Below are 25,254 nucleotides of genomic sequence, written 5' to 3'. Positions count from 1 at the left end.
ATACTTACTACAATTGAATTGATAAAAAGAGGGTTAATTTGAGTGCTAGTTAATATCATATCAAATTTTGGCGCCGTTGCCGGGGATTAGCAACTTTGCTAATCCCTTGGATTGTTATTTTCGTTTTTCTTATTAGATCAGATTCTTATGTTATTTTGTTTCTTGTTTTAGGTACTTGTTTATGACTCGGAGTTCTAATCCGGTTCACGAACATATTTTAGACTTTGACGACGATTTTGAGCGTGAGTTGAGATGAAAGAGGGTTAATTTGAGTGCTAGTTAATATCATATCAAATTTTGGCGCCGTTGCCGGGGAAGTGGAAGACATGGCAGTGGACAACCGAACGATCAAGGAGCTTTCCGCTTCGGGATTGGATAATGCCGCACCTCTATGTATCCAATACCCTAGGGCGGCTCCGGACAAAACTGCCGAGTTCGAATTGAAGTCAAGCTTGTTACATCACATTCCGAAGTACCATGGGCTGTCCATGGAAGATCCGAACAAGCACTTGAAGGAGTTTGAAGTCGTTTGCTCAAGCATGACTCCGGTGAACGTGGATGAGAGCATCTTGAAGATGAAGGCCTTTCCCTTTTCTCTCCTAGAGAAGGCGAAAGATTGGTTGTACGAATTGGCTCCCGGAACTGTCACATCATGGGAGAGCATGAAACGAGCTTTCTTGGAGAAGTTTTTCCCAACTTCTCGAGTCATCCTCCTACGCAAAAGGATAAGTGGCATTCAACAAGATGAAGGTGAATCCTTTCCCACGTATTATGAACGTTTTAAATCTCTTGTTGCTTCATGTCCACAGCATCAAATGAAGGAGGAACTACTTCTACGAGGGACTTCTACCAATTGAACGTCAAATGCTAGATGCCTCAGCGGGAGGAGCATTGGTGGACAAGACCCCTACGGCTGCAAAGATGTTGATTGCTAATTGAGCGTTGAACGCTCAACAATACGAAGGTGTTGGACAAAGGAGCATGCCACGGCAACATCAAGTCAATGAGGTAAGTGCCATAACCGAACTTCAAAATCAAATGGCTAACCTTACTACGTTGCTTTCTCAGGTGGTGGAAAGTCCAAAAGTCAAAACCGTAGCTTCTTGTGGCGTATGCTCCATGCAAAACCACCATACGGACAAGTGCCCACAATTGATCGAGAATGGAGGGTGGGAGACACTCAATGCCGTGGGATATGGCAACCAATACCAATCACGTGGTGATCCGTTTTCCAATACTTACAATCCCGGTTGGCATGATCATCCGAATTTCAAATGGCGAGACCCCCAACAAGGCCAACATCAAAGTGGATTTAGGCAACAACCCCCAGGTTTCTATCAAAAGCCGTTAGCACCACCACAAGCCCAAGCACAACCTGCCCAAAGCAATGCAGGTGATTCAAGTGATAATGATAAGATTTTTCAATTACTTACTACTTTGACGCAGGAAGTCCAAACTCAAAACAAAGAGAGGCAAATCCAAGACAAGAGGGTGGACAACTTGGAGAAGCAAGTGGGACAAATTGCCGAGTTCATGGGGCAATTTTGTGAGCAAGGAAGGTTGCCTAGCTCAACGGTGGTCAATCCGAAAGGTGGATTCGAATCTGCAAAAGCTATGTATTTGCGAAGTGGAAAGCAAGTCGGATCTGACCTCAAACCATCCAAGTCACGTTCCAACGAGGAGGAAGAGTTGAGAATTGAAGAGGAGGAGCAAAGGCCACTCACGGCCAAGGTGGAACCAACAATGCCGCAACCACCCAAGCATTCCAATTCGGCCACCATAGGTAAGGAAGGTCCAATTCAAGTTAATTCTAATGTCATTCCTCCGAATGTACCGTTTCCTAGCAGATTTTTGCAAGCCAAGAACGAAGAAGAGGAGAAGGACGTTCTCGAGACGTTTAGGAAGGTGCATGTCAATATCCCACTCCTTGATGCTATAAAGCAAATCCCGAAGTATGCCAAGTTTTTGAAGAAGCTTTGTACAACAAGGAAACGGATACGGGAGAAGGAGGTGGTACACGTAAGTGAGAATGTATCTGCATTGTTGCAAAGAAAGTTACCACCTAAATGCAAAGATCCAGGTAGTTTCACTATCCCTTGTGTTATTGGCAATACGAGGTTTGATCATGCTATGTTAGATTTAGGTGCATCTATAAATGTCATGCCATATTCTGTTTATGCATCTATGAATCTAGGAAAGCTTAAAAATGATGGTGTTATTATTGAATTAGCCGATCGATCTAATGCATATCCCAAAGGAGTGTTGGAAGATGTTTTGGTGCAGGTAGACCATTTGATTTTTCCTGCAGATTTCTATGTGCTTGATATGGAGGACTCAACCCACTCTCCACCATCACCACTCTTACTTGGACGATCATTCATGAAAACGGCTCAAACCAAGATTGACGTGGCCAAGGGAGCAGTAACTATGGCCTTTGGTGGTGATATGATTAACTTTAAGATTTCTGAATCGGTTGAGAATACTAATGATGTTCGTTCTTGTTGTGCTATTAATGTAATTGAAAATATAGGGCAGGAATGTTCAACACTAGTCAACAAGAATGTACCACAACCCACCATCGAGGAAGGAATTGGAGTGAACAACAAAGAGTGCACGGCCCCAACCTTGAAATCACCAAATCTGGCCGAGTGCACCCCTTGTGCATATGTCCATAGTGCTACCACTTCTTTGCCGTACAAAGGTAAGCCACCTATTCCAAATTTGATTCCCATTTCAACTAATAGGTTGTTACCTTGTATGGTGCAGGTATCTAATCGAAGACAACGTGGTGGGAGAGTTCGTGTTGATTTAGAGAAGCAAAACATGACAATAAGAAAGGATCATTATCCCATCCCATTCAAGGACCCAAAGAATGAAGTAATTCGTAGGATAGGTTGTAGAAAAACCCCTCCATGCCGTGGGGTTCCATAAACCTTCAATGGAGCATCGTCCGGCTGCAAGACGTTAAAGAAAGCGCTACTTGGGAGGCAACCCATGCATTCAACAAAGGAAGACCGAGAAAGCACTCCAATTCCATATTTGCGTTCCTAAACCCTTCTCTTTGTTGCTATTTCGTTTCTGCCATATTAGGTTGTTTAGATGTTGTTTGGTTTGTTTGTTTGTTATTTGTGTGCATCTATGCTTGAAACATTGAGGACAATGTTTGATTTAAGTGTGGGGGGGTAACCAAAGTGTTTTGATGCAAATTCGTAGGGTTTATCACTCATAACTTCTAAATGTTGTTCCTTGCTGTTTTTAAGTGTTTTTAAGCTGTTTTAGTGTGTTTTGATTCAAAAATCCGAAAATTTTGAAAAAATTGTTTTAAAAACCCAAAAAGAGTTGTTTTTGTGTGTTTGTTTGTGTCTTAGGGTACCTTCCAACACAATGATGAGGATTCGGTTTGTAATTGCATGATTGTTAAAGCGAGTTATAAACATGGATAAAAGTTTGATTTACTCTTTGGTTTATGCTTGGTTGTGGTTATAACTTATGAATTCACATGTAATCATAAAGAAAAAAAAATTAGTTTTTGTAACATGCTTGAAGGAAGGAACTCAAACAAACGCTACAACCTTGTGAGACTTGAGCCTAAACGTTTATTTGGAGAGTTAAAATCTGTGCATTGTTGTTTTCTAAAGTCGTTACATGATCTCATTATTCTTTGCTTGGTTATTACTTAGAAGGCGTTTCATCATTTAGTTCCAAATGCTAGAACTCATGCCAATTTCATTCAAAACATGTTATTGAATTACATAACACATATTCAAGATGAAGTTAGTAGTTACCACCATAGCCAAAAAACCTTCATTCCATGCAGTCGTTTTTGTAGGTTTTAACCCCGTTGAGCCTTGTTTAGCCTATGTTTTCTTCGTTAACCCACATTATCCTCACCTAGCCTAGATTAGGACCATCCATACCTTCGTTCTTGAAGCATAGTAATGAATGACTCAAAATGAATTCCTTTTGGTCATTGTTGGCAGAAAACAAGTGTGGGGGAAGTGAGTTTTGTTGTGGGTGTGCCAAAGTCTTGAATGAGGCACGAAAAAGAAAAGAAAAAGAAAAATTTCGTGGAAATTAAAAAGAAAAAAAAAAGAACGAAAAAGTTGTGAAAAGAATGAAAAGGAGTTGAAAAGATGGGAAAAAGAGTTCTTAAGTGTTGTTTGTTGAAGGAAGGGTCCAAAACAGTGAATTCGGCCCTAATTGTTGTTGAATCTTCCCTTTGTGTTTAAAAGTTAATTTCTGCATGCTGATGCGAAATAGATAAGCACACAAATTAAACCCTCTTTTTGTCAAATTGTAGTAAAGATGTAAGTAGGGATCGTTCTAGACCGGGGATTAGGAGGGATTGCTAAACACTTGAAAACTGACTTAAAAACATAAAAACAAAGTTTAAAACACTAAACTAGACTCAAAGAATGCAAAACTAAAGTTTAAAACACTTGAACAACACACAAAACTCAAAACAGCAACCTAATGACTCAAAACTGCCTAAAACCACTTTCTGGGCAGTTTTGAGAACCTAACAAGAACTTGGACGAAATTGGGTGAAGACTTGAATCAAAACACTTAGAAACACAAATCAAAACATATTCTAACTAATCTAAGACTTCAAAATAAAGGGGGACTTGTTTTGGACGAAAATTGAAAACAAAACAGAAACTTTAAAACAAAACAGATTGTAAAACGTTTTTGGATGAAAAGGATGGATAAAAGGCTAGTTAGGAGGTTCTTCTCCACACATGTCACACTTGCAAACAAAACGATTTTCAGTTGTTCTTCCAATAAATTATGAATACTCAACGCCCCAAATTAACCGTGAATTGCACTAATTAACCCTCAGTTTTTCCACGAGTTATTGAGTTGGATGATTGCATACGACAACCCAAAGCATTCCCTACAAGTTCCCTACATGAATTGCATAATAGAGATACAAGCAAGAATCATTAAGTTCTATGAAAAACATAAGCATTGACGAAGCATTCGTTACTATGAATTGCATGAAACTTATGCCAAGAATTCATTCAACGCGATCGTTTTCAAGCGACCTTCACTACTTGTGATTATAAGATTGTAACTATTAGGTGAAACTCCCTCATAATCTAGCATCATATTCATGCATGAAAACTAAGTGTGCACTCTCAATCAACATACACAAATAAGTTATCAATCAAATAGATGAACGAATTGAATCCACAACTTATGAAATAACAACTGAATGTAATCAAATCATATCGCAAGCATGTACATGGTTTCGAATTACCCCCTAACTAAGAGGGGTTTAGTTCCTCATACTCGCAAAGCAAAGATACATGAATTTAGAAATTAAAACCCAAAGAAAGAAAACACCTAGAAGACTCCAACTTGGCAGCAAGATCATCAATGATTTCCCTTTCCTCCTTGCTGCGGCAGAGAAGTTTAGAACAGGTTTTGGGTGGTATTTAGGGTGTAGAATGGATGGGGAATGGTAGGGAAAGGTTTAGGGTTGATGGGGGTACGGCTAGGGATGATTTTTGGGCAGAATTTTGGGACTTTGGTGATGGGAAGGTGCGGCAGAATGCAAGGGCAGATTTCTGGCGTGAATGATTGTGTATGAGAGGTGGTGATCTGATCTAGGGGTTATAATGAGTATATATAGGCATCCAAAACCCTAGGGTAATCAGATTAGGGTTTCTAGAAGCCCAAATCCACCAGAAATTAGGTTAAAACAATCAGATTTTTAGTGGGAATAAGGCCTAAGGTGCGGCTAGGGTTAGGGTTTAGAGATGGGCCTATGGTGCGGCAATGTCCAAGAATGTAAGGATGGGTCATCTAGAAGCCCAAAGCCAAGAATAGAAACTCTCACAAATGGAAACCTCCAAGAATAGAAACTTCCAACTTTAGAAACTTTGGGTTCTAATTCTGAATTCTTTGTTCTTCACTTTCATTTCTTCATTTCTTAAGCTCCCTTTGACCTTCAACTCGTCCATTCCATGTGCACCATAAGTAAAAACGCCATTTTAGCTCAATTATGCTCCATTTTGCACTTCCTTGCATACTTTGTCTCTAAAACCTGAAAACACATAAAACTAGCTTAAAAGACTACGTTAACTAAGAAAACACCATGGAAATGCATAAGAACTAGCTAACTAAGGCGCATAAATATGCTCCTATCAAATTCCCCCACACTTAGCTTTTGCTAGTCCTCGAGCAAAACAAACAAAAGAAAGGAAACAAAACGAAACAAATTAACCAAAACAAACCTAAACCTTCCAACGTTTGCCTCAGGGATTTCCAATGCACATGACATGTTAAAGATTGTTATCCCCACCGATTTGAGTCGTCTTTACACAAGCACGTACTTAATTAAAGCCACTACTTATTAGTTCACAAGTAATCAATTAAAACAATGCTTTGAATGTAGTAACATGCCTTAGAGAATTCCCTCAATTCCTTACAAGATATACACTCTACTTTCACTCAGATTTTCTAACTACACTCCCTACACTAGTCATATGTGAGAAGATTGATGTAGATATGAAAACGAATGCTCACATATATGTATCACAAAGAACGCAATTTCTAGAGTTAAGAAGCATGTTTAGATATGATCTCAGGAATGGAATGCTACTACTTAGATGCGAGAACCAGTGACACCATATGCTCATACCAAATTCAAACTCCACAAATTGAAATACAAACACTCAAGATAGAAGTTAAGGGTTGTAACGGGGCTTGGGGTTTTGGTTAACAAAGAAAGGGTAGGGAAAACAATCGTTCTTCAAGCGATAGTAAGCAAAGTAATGAAATTGAGACTTCAAATTCACTTAGAGTGCAGAAGTTAACTTTAACACACAAGGGGGAGACTTAAACAACTCCTTAGGGCCGAATTCATTGTTTTGGACCCTCACTTCAACAAACAATACTTTGGAACTCGTTTTCTCAACTTTTCAACTCTTTTTTTTTTTCAAACTTTTCATATATTTTTTTTTCTTCAATTTTTTTCTTTTTCCACGAATTTTTTTTTTCTTTTCTTTTCTTTGCCGTTCCTATGGCACACAATTCCTCATGAAAAACACTTCCCCCACACTTGTTTTCTGCTAACATAGATCAACAGGAATTCAATTCGAATCATGCTTTACTAGGCTTTAAGAACAAGGGTATGGATGGTCCTAATCTAGGCTAGGTGAGGAAAACATGGGTTAACAAAGAATAGGCTAAACAAGGCTCAACGGGGTTAAAAACCTACAAAACATAAGAACAGAGGGGATTTACGGCTTTTTGGCTATGGTGGTGGTCACTACACAACTTTATCTTGAATATGTGTTATGCAATTCAATGACATGCTTTGAATGAAATGGGCATGAGTTCTAGCATTTGGAACTAAATGATGAAACGCCTTCTAAGTAGCAACCAAGCAAGGAATAATGAGATCATGCAACGACTTAGAAAACAAAGAATGCACAGATTTTAAGTCTCCAAATAAACGTTTAGGCTCAAGTCTCACAAGGTTGTAGCGTTAGTTTGAGTTCCTTCCTTCAAGCATGTTACAAAAACTGATTTTTTCTTTTATGATTGCATGTGAATTCATAAGTTATAACCACAACCAAGCATAAACAAAGAGTAAATCAAACTTTCATCCATGTTAATCACTCTCTTTAACAGCCATGTAATTACAAACCGAATCCTCATCATTGTGTTGGAAGGTACCCTAAGACACAAACAAACACACAAAAACAACTCTTTTTGGGTTTTTTTAAAACAAATTTTTCAAATTTTTATGTGATTTTCGGATTTTTACTTCAAAACACACTAAAACACATCAAAACTGCTCAAAAACACTTAAAAACAGCAAGGAACAAGTCTTCAAGTTGAGGGTGATAAAATCCCACGAATTTGCATCTAAAACGCTTAGTTACCCCCCCACACTTAAATCAAACATTGTCCTCAATGTTTCAAGCATAAAATCACACTAAACAAAAAGAAACACACAAACAGCAACTAAAACAACCAAATAGGCAGATTCGAAATAAATAACAAAGTGAAGAGTTTAGGAACGCAAATCTGGAATTGGAGTAATTCCTTGGTCTTCCTTTGTTGAATTGCATTGGTTGCCTCCCAAGTAGCGCTTTCTTTAACGTCGTACAGCCGGACGAAAAACACAATCATGCCCCATTGGAGCCCACGGCATGGAGTGGGATCTCCTCCACAACCTGCCCCACAAAGTTCTTGTACATTGCATCCTTGAACGGAAATGGATAGTGATGTTTGTTGATGGGTGCGTTGTGTTGCCTAAGGTTCATGTTCATGCGCCCACCATCGGAGATTTGCTTGGGTGCCTGCACCAAAGAAGGAAACCACCTATCAACTTTAATGGGAATTGGATTTGGACTAGGTGCCTTACCTTGGTGCTGTGATGAAGTGGCAGCAACATGAACTTTTTTTCTCATGGTGTTCTTGATAGGAGCATATTTATGCGCCTTAATTAGTTAGTTCTTATGCATTTATGTTGTGTTTTCTTAGTTAAGTTAGTCTTTTAAGCTATTTTCATGTGTTTTCAGGTTTTAGAGACAAAGTGAGCAAAAGGATGCAATTTGGAGCATTTTGGAGCAAAATTGGGCTAAAATGGAGTTCATGCACATGAAGCACAAGGGATAGACGAATTTGAGGAATTGGTGAAGCTAGGAAGGCGTTTCAAAGTTGAAGAATTGAAGATACAAAGTTTCTTAGTTGAAGAAGGAAATGACTTGAATGAAGGATTCCTAAATGAATTGGGATTCCTAATCACTAAAGGAGTCCTAATTGAAGATGGATTCCTAGATATATGAAGTTTCCTACTCAAGCAAGGTTTCCTACATGAAGAAGAAGAATTAAAGCCAAAGAATCAGCTCAAGATAAGGAGTATTATCCAAAACCTCATCCATAACCTTATCTTAGCTTATCTTATCCAATCAAACCTTATCCTATCCTATCTTATCCTTATCCTAAACTATCCACATTCCAGCCACTTATGAGGGTTTCTAATTAGATTAGGATGCTTAAAATGGGATTTCTAGATGACCTTATCTTATCCTATCAAGATGACACCTAAGAACCTTTCTAGAAGCCTAAAAATCTGCCTTGCATTATCCTTCTAGAACCCTAGATCCTTGCCGCACCTAATTCCTATTTCCCTTGGGATTTTTGGTGTCTAGAAGCCTTATCTTTTCACACTCCTTCTGCTGCACATTATCTCCCAATCCCTTTGGGTTTTTGACTTCATGTGTGGATAAGGAACCCTCTAACTAGCTTCTCACCATTCTATTTAATCACAATCTGTTTTGCTTTACATTTGTTTTTAAAGTTTGAGTTTTAAAGTTTTAATTTCGTCAAAATCATTCCCCCATTTATTTTAAAGTGTTAGATTAGTTAGAAATCCATTTAGTTGTGTTTTTAAGTGTTTTGAGTCAAGTCATAGTCCAAATTCGTCCAAACTAGTGTTAGGTACTCAAAACTGCCCAGAAAGTGGTTTTAAGGCAGTTTTGAGCCTTTTAGTTGCTGTTTTGAGTTTTTAGTTTGTTTAGGTGTTTTAAACCCTAGTTTTGCATTAATTGGGTCTAGTTTAGTGTTCTACATTATATTTTTATGTTCTTGAGTCAGTTTTACATTGATTAGCATCCCTAGTTAATCCCCGGTTAGAACGATCCCTATTTGCTCATATACTACAATTGTCATCCATAGGGTTTAATTTGTGTGTCAAGTTAATTTTCACATCAAATTTTAGCGCCGTTGCCGGGGATTAGCAAAATTGCTAATCCCTTGTGTTATTGCCGTGTGTTTTAGTATAAATTACTTAGTTTTTCATTTTGTTTTGTTTTCTTGGTTTAGGTACTAGTGCATGACGCGGAGCTCTCAAACTGTGCATGCACACATATTGGATTTCAACGACGATTTTGAACGTGATTTGAGAAGAAAGAGGAGGCATCCCGAACCTAGTGAACCTAGTTCAAGTTCAGAGGCCGAATCTGAGTTTGAAGAAGAGGAAGAAGAAGTTATGGCCGCGGACAATCGGACCATTAAAGAGCTTTCGGCCTCGGGGTTGACCAATGCCGCACCATTATGCATTCAATACCCCGCGGCTGCCCAAGGCAAGACCAACGAATTTGAGTTGAAGTCAAGCTTGTTGCACCACATTCCGAAATACCATGGGCTTTCCATGGAAGATCCCAACAAGCATCTCAAGGAGTTCGAGGTTGTTTGTTCGAGCATGACACCCATCAATGTTGATGGGAGTATTCTGATGATGAAGGCCTTTCCATTCTCACTTTTGGAAAAGGCGAAAGATTGGCTTTACGAGTTAGCACCCGGAACGGTTACATCTTGGGATAGTATGAAAAGAGCTTTCTTGGAGAAGTTTTTCCCAACTTCAAGAGTCATTCTCTTGAGGAAACGGATTAGTGGCATCCAACAAAATCAAGGTGAATCGTTTCCTTCTTATTATGAACGTTTTAAATCACTTGTTGCTTCTTGTCCACAACATCAAATGAAGGAGGAGCTACTCATTCAATACTTCTACGAAGGACTCCTTCCCATGGAACGCCAAATGCTTGATGCCTCGGCGGGAGGTGCGTTGGTGGATAAAACTCCGGGGGCTGCAAAAGTTCTAATTGCCAACCGAGCACATAATGCACAACAATACGAAGGTGTTGGACAAAGGGACCCCCCACGGCCACAAGTGAATAAGGTAAGTTCTATGCCCGAGATTCAATCCCAATTAGCTAACCTTACTTCTATTGTTTCTCAGTTAGCCGAGGGAATGAAGATTCATGGACCAAGTGTGTGTGGCGTGTGCTCGATGCAAGGACATGCCAATGATCAATGCCCTCAATTGATTGAGAATGGGGGTTGGGAAGCTGCCAATGCCGTGGGTTTTGGGAACCAAAATCAACCACGCCATGATCCATACTCTAATTCCTACAATCCGGGGTGGAGAGACCATCCAAATTTCAAATGGCGGGATCCTCAACAACCCCAACAACAAGGAGGATTTAGGCAGCAACCACCGGGTTTTTATACAAAGCCATTCGTCCCCAATCAAAACCAAGTGCAAACCGCCCCACCAACCTCAGGTACGTCTTTGGATAATGATCAAGTTGTTAAGTTACTTACTACTTTGACGCAGGAAGTACAAACTCAAAATAAGGAGAGACAAATCCAAGACAAACAGGTGGACAACTTGGAGAAGCAAATGGGTCAAATTGCAGAGTTTATGGGGCAAATTAGAGAACAAGGCAGATTGCCTAGTTCAACCGTTGTGAACCCGAAGGGAGGATTTGAAACCGCTAAGGCCATCATGTTGAGAAGTGGTAAACAGGTTGGAGCGGACTCAAATACATCCAAATCAAGTCAAGACGAGGAGGACAAGTTGATGCAAGAGGAGGCACAAAGAGAAAAACCCACGGCCAAGGATGACCAATCCTTGCCGCCACCCTCTAACCCTCCTAAATCGTCCTCAACCACCAAGGTAAGTCCAAATTCGACTTTTTCTAGTTCTATTCCACTGAATGTGCCCTTTCCTGGCAGGTTTAGGCAATCGAAGAAGGAAGAAGCCGAGAAGGACATTCTAGAGACCTTTCGGAAAGTTCAAGTCAATATCCCGCTCCTTGATGCGATTAAGCAAGTCCCGAGGTATGCTAAGTTCTTAAAAGAACTTTGTACAACAAGGAGAAGGATTTCGAACAAAGAGGTGGTCCAGGTAAGTGAAAACGTCTCTGCTGTGTTACAAAGGAAATTACCCCCTAAATGCAAAGATCCGGGTAGTTTTACAATTCCGTGCGTTATTGGTAATACTAAGTTTGAACAATGCATGTTAGACTTAGGGGCTTCGATTAATGTCATGCCATACTCGATTTATGCATCTATGAACTTAGGTGAGCTTAAAAATGATGGTGTGATAATTCAATTAGCCGATCGTTCTAATGCATACCCAAAGGGTGTTTTGGAAGATGTTTTGGTGCAGGTTGGTAATTTGATTTTTCCAGCGGACTTTTACGTGCTTGACATGGAGGATTCACCCCATTCTACCCCATTGCCGATTCTATTAGGGAGGCCCTTCATGAAAACAGCCCGCACCAAGATAGATGTGTTTAAAGGAACTTTAACGATGGAATTTGATGGGGAAGTCATTGATTTTAATCTTTCTGAAAGTATTAAATTTCCTAAGGACGATCATTCTTGCTTTTCTATTGATATAATTGATGATTTGGCGCAGGATTTTCTCGATTGTTTGGAGAGGGATACACTTGAAACGACAATTGCACAAGGAATTGGGCAAACATCTGGTTTTGCCGTGCCTAGAAGTGAGGAGGAGGCCGAGATAGTGGCTGCCCTTGAGTCACTCCCTCAACACCATGGTAAGCCTTCTAACCCAATTTCAATTCCAGTTTCCACTAATAAGATGTTACCCTCAGTGATTCAGGCACCCGTACTTGAGCTTAAACTGTTGCCCGATCATTTAAAGTACGTCTTTCTGGGAGACAACGAGACATTGCCCGTCATTGTCTCTTCATCACTCACGGCCATAGAGGAGGAGAAGTTGATCCGAGTGTTGAAAGAGCACAAGATGGCCATTGGGTGGACTTTGGCCGATATTAGGGGAATTAGCCCAACTACGTGCATGCATCGCATACTTCTAGAGGAGGGGGCTAAACCAACTCGAGAGGCTCAGCGCCGTCTCAACCCTCCAATGATGGAAGTTGTGAAAAAGGAGATTATCAAACTTCTTGATTGTGGAGTGATTTATCCGATCTCTGATAGTCGTTGGGTGTCACCGGTGCAATGTGTTCCAAAGAAGTCCGGAGTGACCGTGGTGAAGAATGCCGAGAATGAGCTTGTGCCAACCCGTATCCAAACAGGTTGGCGAGTGTGCATTGATTATAGGAAGCTCAACGCCACCACAAGGAAGGACCACTTCCCTTTGCCGTTCATTGATCAAATGCTTGAAAGGTTAGCCGGTCATTCTTTTTATTGTTTCCTTGATGGTTATTCTGGATATAATCAGATTGTCATAGCGCCTGATGACCAAGAAAAGACAACTTTCACATGCCCCTTTGGTACTTTTGCTTATCATCGCATGCCTTTTGGTTTATGCAATGCTCCGGCCACATTTCAAAGGTGTATGGTAAGTATCTTTTCAAATTTTGTGGAAAAGATTATTGAGGTATTTATGGATGATTTCAGTGTGTTTGGTGATTCATTTGATGGATGTTTGGACAATCTCACAATAATTTTGAAACGATGTGTAGAAACTAACCTAGTGCTTAATTGGGAAAAATGTCACTTTATGGTTAGACAAGGCATAGTTCTAGGGCATATTGTTTCAGAAAGAGGAATTGAAGTGGATAAATCGAAAATAGATCTTGTACGCTACTTACCCTCTCCTACTTCGGTTCGAGAGGTTCGTTCGTTTCTTGGCCATGCAGGATTTTATAGGCGATTTATCAAGGACTTCTCCAAGATCTCAAACCCTCTTTGCCGTCTCCTCCAGAAAGATGTGGCATTTGACTTCAACGAGGAGTGTGAGAAGGCGTTCAATCACCTCAAGAAAATGCTAACTTCGACCCCTATCATAGTTCCACCGGATTGGAGCCTACCTTTTGAGCTTATGTGCGACGCTTCCGATTATGCATTAGGAGCTGTTTTGGGGCAAAGGAAGGACAAGAGGCCGCATGCTATCTATTATGCCTCTCGGACTTTAAATGATGCACAATTGAATTATTCTACCACTGAAAAAGAACTTCTAGCTGTTGTATTTGCTTTAGATAAATTTCGTTCTTATTTGCTTGGTACTAAAGTTATTATTTATACTGACCATGCAGCATTGAAGTACTTGTTCACCAAGAAGGAGGCCAAACCACTACTCATTCGTTGGATGCTTCTTCTCCAAGAGTTCGATATCGAAATCCGGGACAAGAAGGGAAGTGAAAACGTGGTGGCTGACCACTTGAGCCGTATGGTGCATGAGGAGGATGCCGTGCCTATCATAGAGACATTCCCAGATGAGCAACTGATGTCAGTCAAGGTAAGTGAACCATGGTATGCTGATTTGGTGAATTATTTGGTGTCTAAACATGTTCCTAGTGAATTACTTAAACACCAAGGTGATAAATTGAAGAAAGAGGCACGGTTTTATGTGTGGGATGACCCGTATTTATGGAAATATTGCCCTGACCAAGTTATACGTAGGTGTGTGCATGATTCTGAGTTTAATGCTATTCTAACCTTTTGTCACACTTATGCTTGTGGGGGACACTTTGGCACTAATAGAACAGCACTTAAGGTATTAGAATGTGGTTTCTATTGGCCTACCATCTTTAGGGATGCTAGAACATTTTGCATGTCTTGTGATAGATGCCAAAGAACGGGCAATATAGGTCCTAAACAACAAATGCCGCAAACCCCCATTTTTAGTGTTGAAATATTTGATGTTTGGGGTATTGATTTTATGGGTCCCTTTCCTTCGTCACATGGATTTCTTTATATATTACTTGCTGTGGATTATGTGTCGAAGTGGGTGGAAGCAAAAGCCACCCGAACTAATGATTCTCGAGTGGTTGCAGATTTTGTGAAAACTAACATTTTTGCAAGGTTCGGAATGCCACGCGTGCTCATCAGTGATGGAGGTTCCCATTTTTGTAATCGAACCATCGAGGCGTTGCTCAAGAAATACAATGTCACGCATAAGGTGGCCACACCTTATCATCCTCAAACGAGCGGGCAAGCCGAGGTTTCGAATAGGGAAATCAAGCAGATTCTTGAGAAGACCGTGGGGCCTACAAGGAAGGATTGGAGTTTGCGCTTAAACGATGCATTGTGGGCGTATCGCACTGCCTACAAAACCCCCATTGGGATGTCACCTTTTCGGCTCATCTATGGGAAGCCATGCCATCTTCCCGTCAAGTTAGAGCATCGTGCACACTGGGCCGTCAAAACGTTTAATATGGACCTTGATGCCGCAGGTTTACATAGGAAGCTCCAATTGTGTGAGCTTGAGGAAATCCGACATGAAGCTTATGAGAATGCCAGGATTTACAAGGAGAAGACGAAGGCATTCCATGACAAGATGATTCGTGCCAAGACGTTCTATATTGGGCAGAAAGTGTTGTTGTTCAATTCTCGCCTTCGGTTGTTTCCGGGTAAGTTGCGTTCCAAATGGGTTGGTCCTTTTATTGTCACTAATGTTTTCCCTCATGGTGCAGTGCAAATCAAGAGTGCAAGGACGCAACAAGAATTCAAAGTGAATGGGCATCGATTGAAGCCCTATTACGAGATGTTTGAGGAGCATGTCGTGGAGGAGGTACCCCTCCATGCCGTGGCACATAGTCAAGCTTAAACGGAGGTACCGTCCGGCTGGAAGACGTTAAAGCAAGCGCTTCTTGGGAGGCAACCCATGCATTCGACAAAGGAAGACCTAGAGAGCACTCCAATTCCAGATTTGCGTTCCTAAACCCTTATCTTTGTTGTTTATTTCGTTTCTGCCATGTTCGGTTGTTAGTGGTTGTTTGTTTGTTTATGTGTTTTTGTGTGAGTCTATGCTTAAAACATTGAGGACAATGTTTGGTTTAAGTGTGGGGGGGTAACCAAAGTGTTTTGATGCAAATTCGTAGGGTTCTCTCACTCATAATTTCCAATGTTGTTTCTTGCTGTTTTTAGGCGTTTTTAGGCTGTTTTGGGGTGTTTTAATGTGTTTTGATTCAAAAATCCGAAAATCCCATAAAAATTTGAAAAATTGTTTTACAAAACCCAAAAAGAGTCGTTTTTAAGTTGTTTTTGTGTGTTTGTTTGTGTCTTAGGGTTCCTTCCAACACAATGATGAGGATTCGGTTTTTAATTGCATGACTGTTAAAGAGAGTTATAAACATGGATGAAAGTTTGATTTACTCTTGGTTTATGCTTGGTTGTGGTTATAACTTATGAATTCACATGTAATCATAAAAAAAAAAAAAATTAGTTTTTGTAACATGTTTGAAGGAAGGAACTCAAACTAACGCTACAACCTTGTGAGACTTGAGCCTAAACATTATTTGGAGAGTTAAAATCTGCGCATTCTTGTTTTCTAAAGTCGTTGCATGATCTCACTATTCTTTGCTTGGTTATTACTTAGAAGGCGTTTCATCACTTTAGTTCCAAATGCTAGAACTCATGCCAATTTCATTCAAAACATTTCATTGAATTGCATAACACGTATTCAAGATGAAGTTGTTTAGTAGTTACCACCATAGCCAAAAAGCCTTCATTCCATACATTTGTTTTTGTAGGTTTTAGCCCCGTTGAGCCTTGTTTAGCCTATATTGTTTGTTAACCCACGTTATCCTTACCTAGCCTAGATTAGGACCATCCATACCCTTGTTCTTAAAGCATAGTAAGCATGACTTAAAATGAATTCCTTTTGATCAAGGGTGTGCAGAAAACAAATGTGGGGGAAAGTGAGCCTTGTGTATTGTGTGCCAAAGTCTTAAATGAGGCATGGGGTAGAAAAGAAAAAGAAAAAAAAATTGTGAAAAGTGTGAAAAAGAGTTGAAAGAGCATGAAAATGAGCTCTAAGGTGTTGGTTGTTGAAGAATGGGTCCAAAACAGTGAATTTGACCCTAAGTGTTGCATGAATTTCCCCTTTGAGTTTAAAAGTTGATTTTTGCATTCAAAAGTGAATTCTAAGTGTCAATTTCATTGCTTTGCTTACTATTGTTTTAAGAACGTTTGTTTACCCTTCACCTTTCTTTGTTAGCCAATACCCCAAGCCCCGTTACAACCCTTAACTTCTATCTTGAGTGTTGTGTATTTCAATTTGTGGAGGTTGGGATGGGTATGAGCATATGGTGTCACTGGTTCTCGCGTCTAAGTAGTAGCATTCCTTTCATGAGATCATATACATGCTTATTAAATTCAGAAAAAGCTTTCCTTGTTATAACATATGTGAGCATTCGTTTTCATATTTACATCAATCTTCTCACATATAACTAGTATAGGGTGTGTAGTCAGAAAATCTGTGTGAAAATTGAGTGCATATCTAGTGAGGATTTGAGCAAATTCTCTAAGGCATGTTACTACATTCAAAATCATGTTTTACTTGGTTAAATGCGAACTAGTACGTGGTAACTATAATTAAGTATGTGCTTAAGTGTAAAGATGGCTAAAATCTGTGGGAATGATGATTTTTAATATGTCATGTGCATTGGAAATCCCTGAGGCAAACGTTGGAAGGTTTAGGTTGTTTTTGTTTGTTTTGTTTCGTTTTGTTTTTCTTTTGTTTCTTTGTTTTGCTCGAGGACTAGCAAAAGCTAAGTGTGGGGGAATTTGATAGGAGCATATTTATGCGCCTTAGTTAGCTAGTTCTTATGCATTTTCGTTATGTTTTCTTCGTTAAAGTAGTCTTTTGAGCTACTTTCATGTGTTTTCAGGCTTAAAGGGCATATGACATAAAAGGATGCAAATTGGAGCCTTTTGGAGCAAAATGGAGCTTAGATTGGAAAGTACATGCTTGGAGCACAAGGAATGGACGAGTTTGAAGGGCAAAGGAGCTTAAGAAATGAAGAAATGAATGTGAAGAACAAAGAATTCAGAATTAGAAACCAAAGTTTCTAAAGTTGGAAGTTTCTATTCTTGGAGGTTTCCATTTTCGAGAGTTTCTATTCTTGGTTTTGGGCTTTCTAGAAGCCCTATCTACAAACCCAAACCCTAGCCCACTAATTTGCCGCACCTAGGCCTTTAAAATTTCTGATTTCCTTGCCTTGCAAGGCATTCTAGAAGCCTAAACCCTAGCCCACTAAACCAGCCGAACCCTAGGCCTTTTCCCTCGCAAATTCTGATTGTTTTAACCTATTTTCTGGTGGATTTGGGTTTCTAGAAACCCTAATCTGATTGCTAGGGTTTTTAAGTGCCTATATATACTCTCTTAAACCTCTTGGCCGAATCTATCACCTCCCATATTCATTCTACACGCCAAAACCCTAGTTCTAGTTCTTGCCGCAGCCTTCCATCCCCAAACTCCCAACTTTCTGCCCAAATTCAACCTTGCCGCAACCTTCCATTCAAATAACCATTCATCCACCATAGCCGCACCTTTCCACCACCATCACCACCTCGTGCAGCCACCAAAGGAGGAGAAAGAAGGAGTGCCGTGCAGTCCAAAGGAGGAAGACACCTTGCACATGCAATCTGCCATTAGTGGAGTGTTTGGAGTTCTTTCTTTCTTTGTTTCTGTTTTCATGTTTAATTTAAATTTTTGTTCAATTATGTTAGACATGTGGAACTAATTTCTTTTTAGTTAGAGGTGAATTTGAAGCCATGGACATATGTTTTATATGATTTGATTTCTTCCAATTATGATTTCAGAAATTGTGAATGTGATTTACTTATCTATTTGATTGATAACTTGTTTATGTATGTGGGTTGAGGGTCGACACTTAATTTGCATGCTTAAACTTGATGCTAGGGTATAAGGGAATTTCACCTAATCGTTATTAACTTATATTCATAAGTAGTGAAAGTCGCTAGTCACGATTGCGTTAAGTAAATCCTAGGCAAGAGTAACATGCGTATCCCATAGTTATGAATGCCTCGTCAATGCTTATGATTTCCATTGAACTTAATGATCTTTGATATGTGTCTCTATCATGCGTATTCCATAGTTAGGGTCCTTGATAAGAATAATTTGGTTGTAATGCGTATTCCATTCAATTCAATGAATCTAGGGAAATCTGAGAATTAATTGGTGCAATCTAGTTAATTTGGGGCATTGTCATTCATGGTTTGTTGAAAGAGTAATTGGAGACTGAGTTGTATGCATATGTTCATGTGTGGATAAGGAACCCTCTAACTAGCTTCTCACCATTCTATTTAATCACAATCTGTTTTGCTTTACATTTGTTTTTAAAGTTTGAGTTTTAAAGTTTTAATTTCGTCAAAATCATTCCCCCATTTATTTTAAAGTGTTAGATTAGTTAGAAATCCATTTAGTTGTGTTTTTAAGTGTTTTGAGTCAAGTCATAGTCCAAATTCGTCCAAACTAGTGTTAGGTACTCAAAACTGCCCAGAAAGTGGTTTTAAGGCAGTTTTGAGCCTTTTAGTTGCTGTTTTGAGTTTTTAGTTTGTTTAGGTGTTTTAAACCCTAGTTTTGCATTAATTGGGTCTAGTTTAGTGTTCTACATTATATTTTTATGTTCTTGAGTCAGTTTTACATTGATTAGCATCCCTAGTTAATCCCCGGTTAGAACGATCCCTATTTGCTCATATACTACAATTGTCATCCATAGGGTTTAATTTGTGTATCAAGTTAATTTTCACATCAAATTTTAGCGCCGTTGCCGGGGATTAGCAAAATTGCTAATCCCTTGTGTTATTGCCGTGTGTTTTAGTATAAATTACTTAGTTTTTCATTTTGTTTTGTTTTCTTGGTTTAGGTACTAGTGCATGACGCGGAGCTCTCAAACTGTGCATGCACACATATTGGATTTCAACGACGATTTTGAACGTGATTTGAGAAGAAAGAGGAGGCATCCCGAACCTAGTGAACCTAGTTCAAGTTCAGAGGCCGAATCTGAGTTTGAAGAAGAGGAAGAAGAAGTTATGGCCGCGGACAATCGGACCATTAAAGAGCTTTCGGCCTCGGGGTTGACCAATGCCGCACCATTATGCATTCAATACCCCGCGGCTGCCCAAGGCAAGACCAACGAATTTGAGTTGAAGTCAAGCTTGTTGCACCACATTCCGAAATACCATGGGCTTTCCATGGAAGATCCCAACAAGCATCTCAAGGAGTTCGAGGTTGTTTGTTCGAGCATGACACCCATCAATGTTGATGGGAGTATTCTGATGATGAAGGCCTTTCCATTCTCACTTTTGGAAAAGGCGAAAGATTGGCTTTACGAGTTAGCACCCGGAACGGTTACATCTTGGGATAGTATGAAAAGAGCTTTCTTGGAGAAGTTTTTCCCAACTTCAAGAGTCATTCTCTTGAGGAAACGGATTAGTGGCATCCAACAAAATCAAGGTGAATCGTTTCCTTCTTATTATGAACGTTTTAAATCACTTGTTGCTTCTTGTCCACAACATCAAATGAAGGAGGAGCTACTCATTCAATACTTCTACGAAGGACTCCTTCCCATGGAACGCCAAATGCTTGATGCCTCGGCGGGAGGTGCGTTGGTGGATAAAACTCCGGGGGCTGCAAAAGTTCTAATTGCCAACCGAGCACATAATGCACAACAATACGAAGGTGTTGGACAAAGGGACCCCCCACGGCCACAAGTGAATAAGGTAAGTTCTATGCCCGAGATTCAATCCCAATTAGCTAACCTTACTTCTATTGTTTCTCAGTTAGCCGAGGGAATGAAGATTCATGGACCAAGTGTGTGTGGCGTGTGCTCGATGCAAGGACATGCCAATGATCAATGCCCTCAATTGATTGAGAATGGGGGTTGGGAAGCTGCCAATGCCGTGGGTTTTGGGAACCAAAATCAACCACGCCATGATCCATACTCTAATTCCTACAATCCGGGGTGGAGAGACCATCCAAATTTCAAATGGCGGGATCCTCAACAACCCCAACAACAAGGAGGATTTAGGCAGCAACCACCGGGTTTTTATACAAAGCCATTCGTCCCCAATCAAAACCAAGTGCAAACCGCCCCACCAACCTCAGGTACGTCTTTGGATAATGATCAAGTTGTTAAGTTACTTACTACTTTGACGCAGGAAGTACAAACTCAAAATAAGGAGAGACAAATCCAAGACAAACAGGTGGACAACTTGGAGAAGCAAATGGGTCAAATTGCAGAGTTTATGGGGCAAATTAGAGAACAAGGCAGATTGCCTAGTTCAACCGTTGTGAACCCGAAGGGAGGATTTGAAACCGCTAAGGCCATCATGTTGAGAAGTGGTAAACAGGTTGGAGCGGACTCAAATACATCCAAATCAAGTCAAGACGAGGAGGACAAGTTGATGCAAGAGGAGGCACAAAGAGAAAAACCCACGGCCAAGGATGACCAATCCTTGCCGCCACCCTCTAACCCTCCTAAATCGTCCTCAACCACCAAGGTAAGTCCAAATTCGACTTTTTCTAGTTCTATTCCACTGAATGTGCCCTTTCCTGGCAGGTTTAGGCAATCGAAGAAGGAAGAAGCCGAGAAGGACATTCTAGAGACCTTTCGGAAAGTTCAAGTCAATATCCCGCTCCTTGATGCGATTAAGCAAGTCCCGAGGTATGCTAAGTTCTTAAAAGAACTTTGTACAACAAGGAGAAGGATTTCGAACAAAGAGGTGGTCCAGGTAAGTGAAAACGTCTCTGCTGTGTTACAAAGGAAATTACCCCCTAAATGCAAAGATCCGGGTAGTTTTACAATTCCGTGCGTTATTGGTAATACTAAGTTTGAACAATGCATGTTAGACTTAGGGGCTTCGATTAATGTCATGCCATACTCGATTTATGCATCTATGAACTTAGGTGAGCTTAAAAATGATGGTGTGATAATTCAATTAGCCGATCGTTCTAATGCATACCCAAAGGGTGTTTTGGAAGATGTTTTGGTGCAGGTTGGTAATTTGATTTTTCCAGCGGACTTTTACGTGCTTGACATGGAGGATTCACCCCATTCTACCCCATTGCCGATTCTATTAGGGAGGCCCTTCATGAAAACAGCCCGCACCAAGATAGATGTGTTTAAAGGAACTTTAACGATGGAATTTGATGGGGAAGTCATTGATTTTAATCTTTCTGAAAGTATTAAATTTCCTAAGGACGATCATTCTTGCTTTTCTATTGATATAATTGATGATTTGGCGCAGGATTTTCTCGATTGTTTGGAGAACCCCCTAAATGCAAAGATCCGGGTAGTTTTACAATTTCGTGCGTTATTGGTAATACTAAGTTTGAACAATGCATGTTAGACTTAGGGGCTTCGATTAATGTCATGCCATACTCGATTTATGCATCTATGAACTTAGGTGAGCTTAAAAATGATGGTGTGATAATTCAATTAGCCGATCGTTCTAATGCATACCCAAAGGGTGTTTTGGAAGATGTTTTGGTGCAGGTTGGTAATTTGATTTTTCCAGCGGACTTTTACGTGCTTGACATGGAGGATTCACCCCATTCTACCCCATTGCCGATTCTATTAGGGAGGCCCTTCATGAAAACAGCCCGCACCAAGATAGATGTGTTTAAAGGAACTTTAACGATGGAATTTGATGGGGAAGTCATTGATTTTAATCTTTCTGAAAGTATTAAATTTCCTAAGGACGATCATTCTTGCTTTTCTATTGATATAATTGATGATTTGGCGCAGGATTTTCTCGATTGTTTGGAGAGGGATACACTTGAAACGACAATTGCACAAGGAATTGGGCAAACATCTGGTTTTGCCGTGCCTAGAAGTGAGGAGGAGGCCGAGATAGTGGCTGCCCTTGAGTCACTCCCTCAACACCATGGTAAGCCTTCTAACCCAATTTCAATTCCAGTTTCCACTAATAAGATGTTACCCTCAGTGATTCAGGCACCCGTACTTGAGCTTAAACTGTTGCCCGATCATTTAAAGTACGTCTTTCTGGGAGACAACGAGACATTGCCCGTCATTGTCTCTTCATCACTCACGGCCATAGAGGAGGAGAAGTTGATCCGAGTGTTGAAAGAGCACAAGATGGCCATTGGGTGGACTTTGGCCGATATTAGGGGAATTAGCCCAACTACGTGCATGCATCGCATACTTCTAGAGGAGGGGGCTAAACCAACTCGAGAGGCTCAGCGCCGTCTCAACCCTCCAATGATGGAAGTTGTGAAAAAGGAGATTATCAAACTTCTTGATTGTGGAGTGATTTATCCGATCTCTGATAGTCGTTGGGTGTCACCGGTGCAATGTGTTCCAAAGAAGTCCGGAGTGACCGTGGTGAAGAATGCCGAGAATGAGCTTGTGCCAACCCGTATCCAAACAGGTTGGCGAGTGTGCATTGATTATAGGAAGCTCAACGCCACCACAAGGAAGGACCACTTCCCTTTGCCGTTCATTGATCAAATGCTTGAAAGGTTAGCCGGTCATTCTTTTTATTGTTTCCTTGATGGTTATTCTGGATATAATCAGATTGTCATAGCGCCTGATGACCAAGAAAAGACAACTTTCACATGCCCCTTTGGTACTTTTGCTTATCATCGCATGCCTTTTGGTTTATGCAATGCTCCGGCCACATTTCAAAGGTGTATGGTAAGTATCTTTTCAAATTTTGTGGAAAAGATTATTGAGGTATTTATGGATGATTTCAGTGTGTTTGGTGATTCATTTGATGGATGTTTGGACAATCTCACAATAATTTTGAAACGATGTGTAGAAACTAACCTAGTGCTTAATTGGGAAAAATGTCACTTTATGGTTAGACAAGGCATAGTTCTAGGGCATATTGTTTCAGAAAGAGGAATTGAAGTGGATAAATCGAAAATAGATCTTGTACGCTACTTACCCTCTCCTACTTCGGTTCGAGAGGTTCGTTCGTTTCTTGGTCATGCAGGATTTTATAGGCGATTTATCAAGGACTTCTCCAAGATCTCAAACCCTCTTTGCCGTCTCCTCCAGAAAGATGTGGCATTTGACTTCAACGAGGAGTGTGAGAAGGCGTTCAATCACCTCAAGAAAATGCTAACTTCGGCCCCTATCATAGTTCCACCGGATTGGAGCCTACCTTTTGAGCTTATGTGCGACGCTTCCGATTATGCATTAGGAGCTGTTTTGGGGCAAAGGAAGGACAAGAGGCCGCATGCTATCTATTATGCCTCTCGGACTTTAAATGATGCACAATTGAATTATTCTACCACTGAAAAAGAACTTCTAGCTGTTGTATTTGCTTTAGATAAATTCCGTTCTTATTTGCTTGGTACTAAAGTTATTATTTATACTGACCATGCAGCATTGAAGTACTTGTTCACCAAGAAGGAGGCCAAACCACTACTCATTCGTTGGATGCTTCTTCTCCAAGAGTTCGATATCGAAATCCGGGACAAGAAGGGAAGTGAAAACGTGGTGGCTGACCACTTGAGCCGTATGGTGCATGAGGAGGATGCCGTGCCTATCATAGAGACATTCCCAGATGAGCAACTGATGTCAGTCAAGGTAAGTGAACCATGGTATGCTGATTTGGTGAATTATTTGGTGTCTAAACATGTTCCTAGTGAATTACTTAAACACCAAGGTGATAAATTGAAGAAAGAGGCACGGTTTTATGTGTGGGATGACCCGTATTTATGGAAATATTGCCCTGACCAAGTTATACGTAGGTGTGTGCATGATTCTGAGTTTAATGCTATTCTAACCTTTTGTCACACTTATGCTTGTGGGGGACACTTTGGCACTAATAGAACAGCACTTAAGGTATTAGAATGTGGTTTCTATTGGCCTACCATCTTTAGGGATGCTAGAACATTTTGCATGTCTTGTGATAGATGCCAAAGAACGGGCAATATAGGTCCTAAACAACAAATGCCGCAAACCCCCATTTTTAGTGTTGAAATATTTGATGTTTGGGGTATTGATTTTATGGGTCCCTTTCCTTCGTCACATGGATTTCTTTATATATTACTTGCTGTGGATTATGTGTCGAAGTGGGTGGAAGCAAAAGCCACCCGAACTAATGATTCTCGAGTGGTTGCAGATTTTGTGAAAACTAACATTTTTGCAAGGTTCGGAATGCCACGCGTGCTCATCAGTGATGGAGGTTCCCATTTTTGTAATCGAACCATCGAGGCGTTGCTCAAGAAATACAATGTCACGCATAAGGTGGCCACACCTTATCATCCTCAAACGAGCGGGCAAGCCGAGGTTTCGAATAGGGAAATCAAGCAGATTCTTGAGAAGACCGTGGGGCCTACAAGGAAGGATTGGAGTTTGCGCTTAAACGATGCATTGTGGGCGTATCGCACTGCCTACAAAACCCCCATTGGGATGTCACCTTTTCGGCTCATCTATGGGAAGCCATGCCATCTTCCCGTCAAGTTAGAGCATCGTGCACACTGGGCCGTCAAAACGTTTAATATGGACCTTGATGCCGCAGGTTTACATAGGAAGCTCCAATTGTGTGAGCTTGAGGAAATCCGACATGAAGCTTATGAGAATGCCAGGATTTACAAGGAGAAGACGAAGGCATTCCATGACAAGATGATTCGTGCCAAGACGTTCTATATTGGGCAGAAAGTGTTGTTGTTCAATTCTCGCCTTCGGTTGTTTCCGGGTAAGTTGCGTTCCAAATGGGTTGGTCCTTTTATTG

The sequence above is a fragment of the Malus sylvestris genome, chromosome 17 (assembly GCF_916048215.2).
Source record: "Malus sylvestris chromosome 17, drMalSylv7.2, whole genome shotgun sequence".
NCBI classification, from domain to species: Eukaryota; Viridiplantae; Streptophyta; class Magnoliopsida; order Rosales; family Rosaceae; genus Malus; species Malus sylvestris.
Note: the sequence above shows the minus strand (reverse complement) of the source record.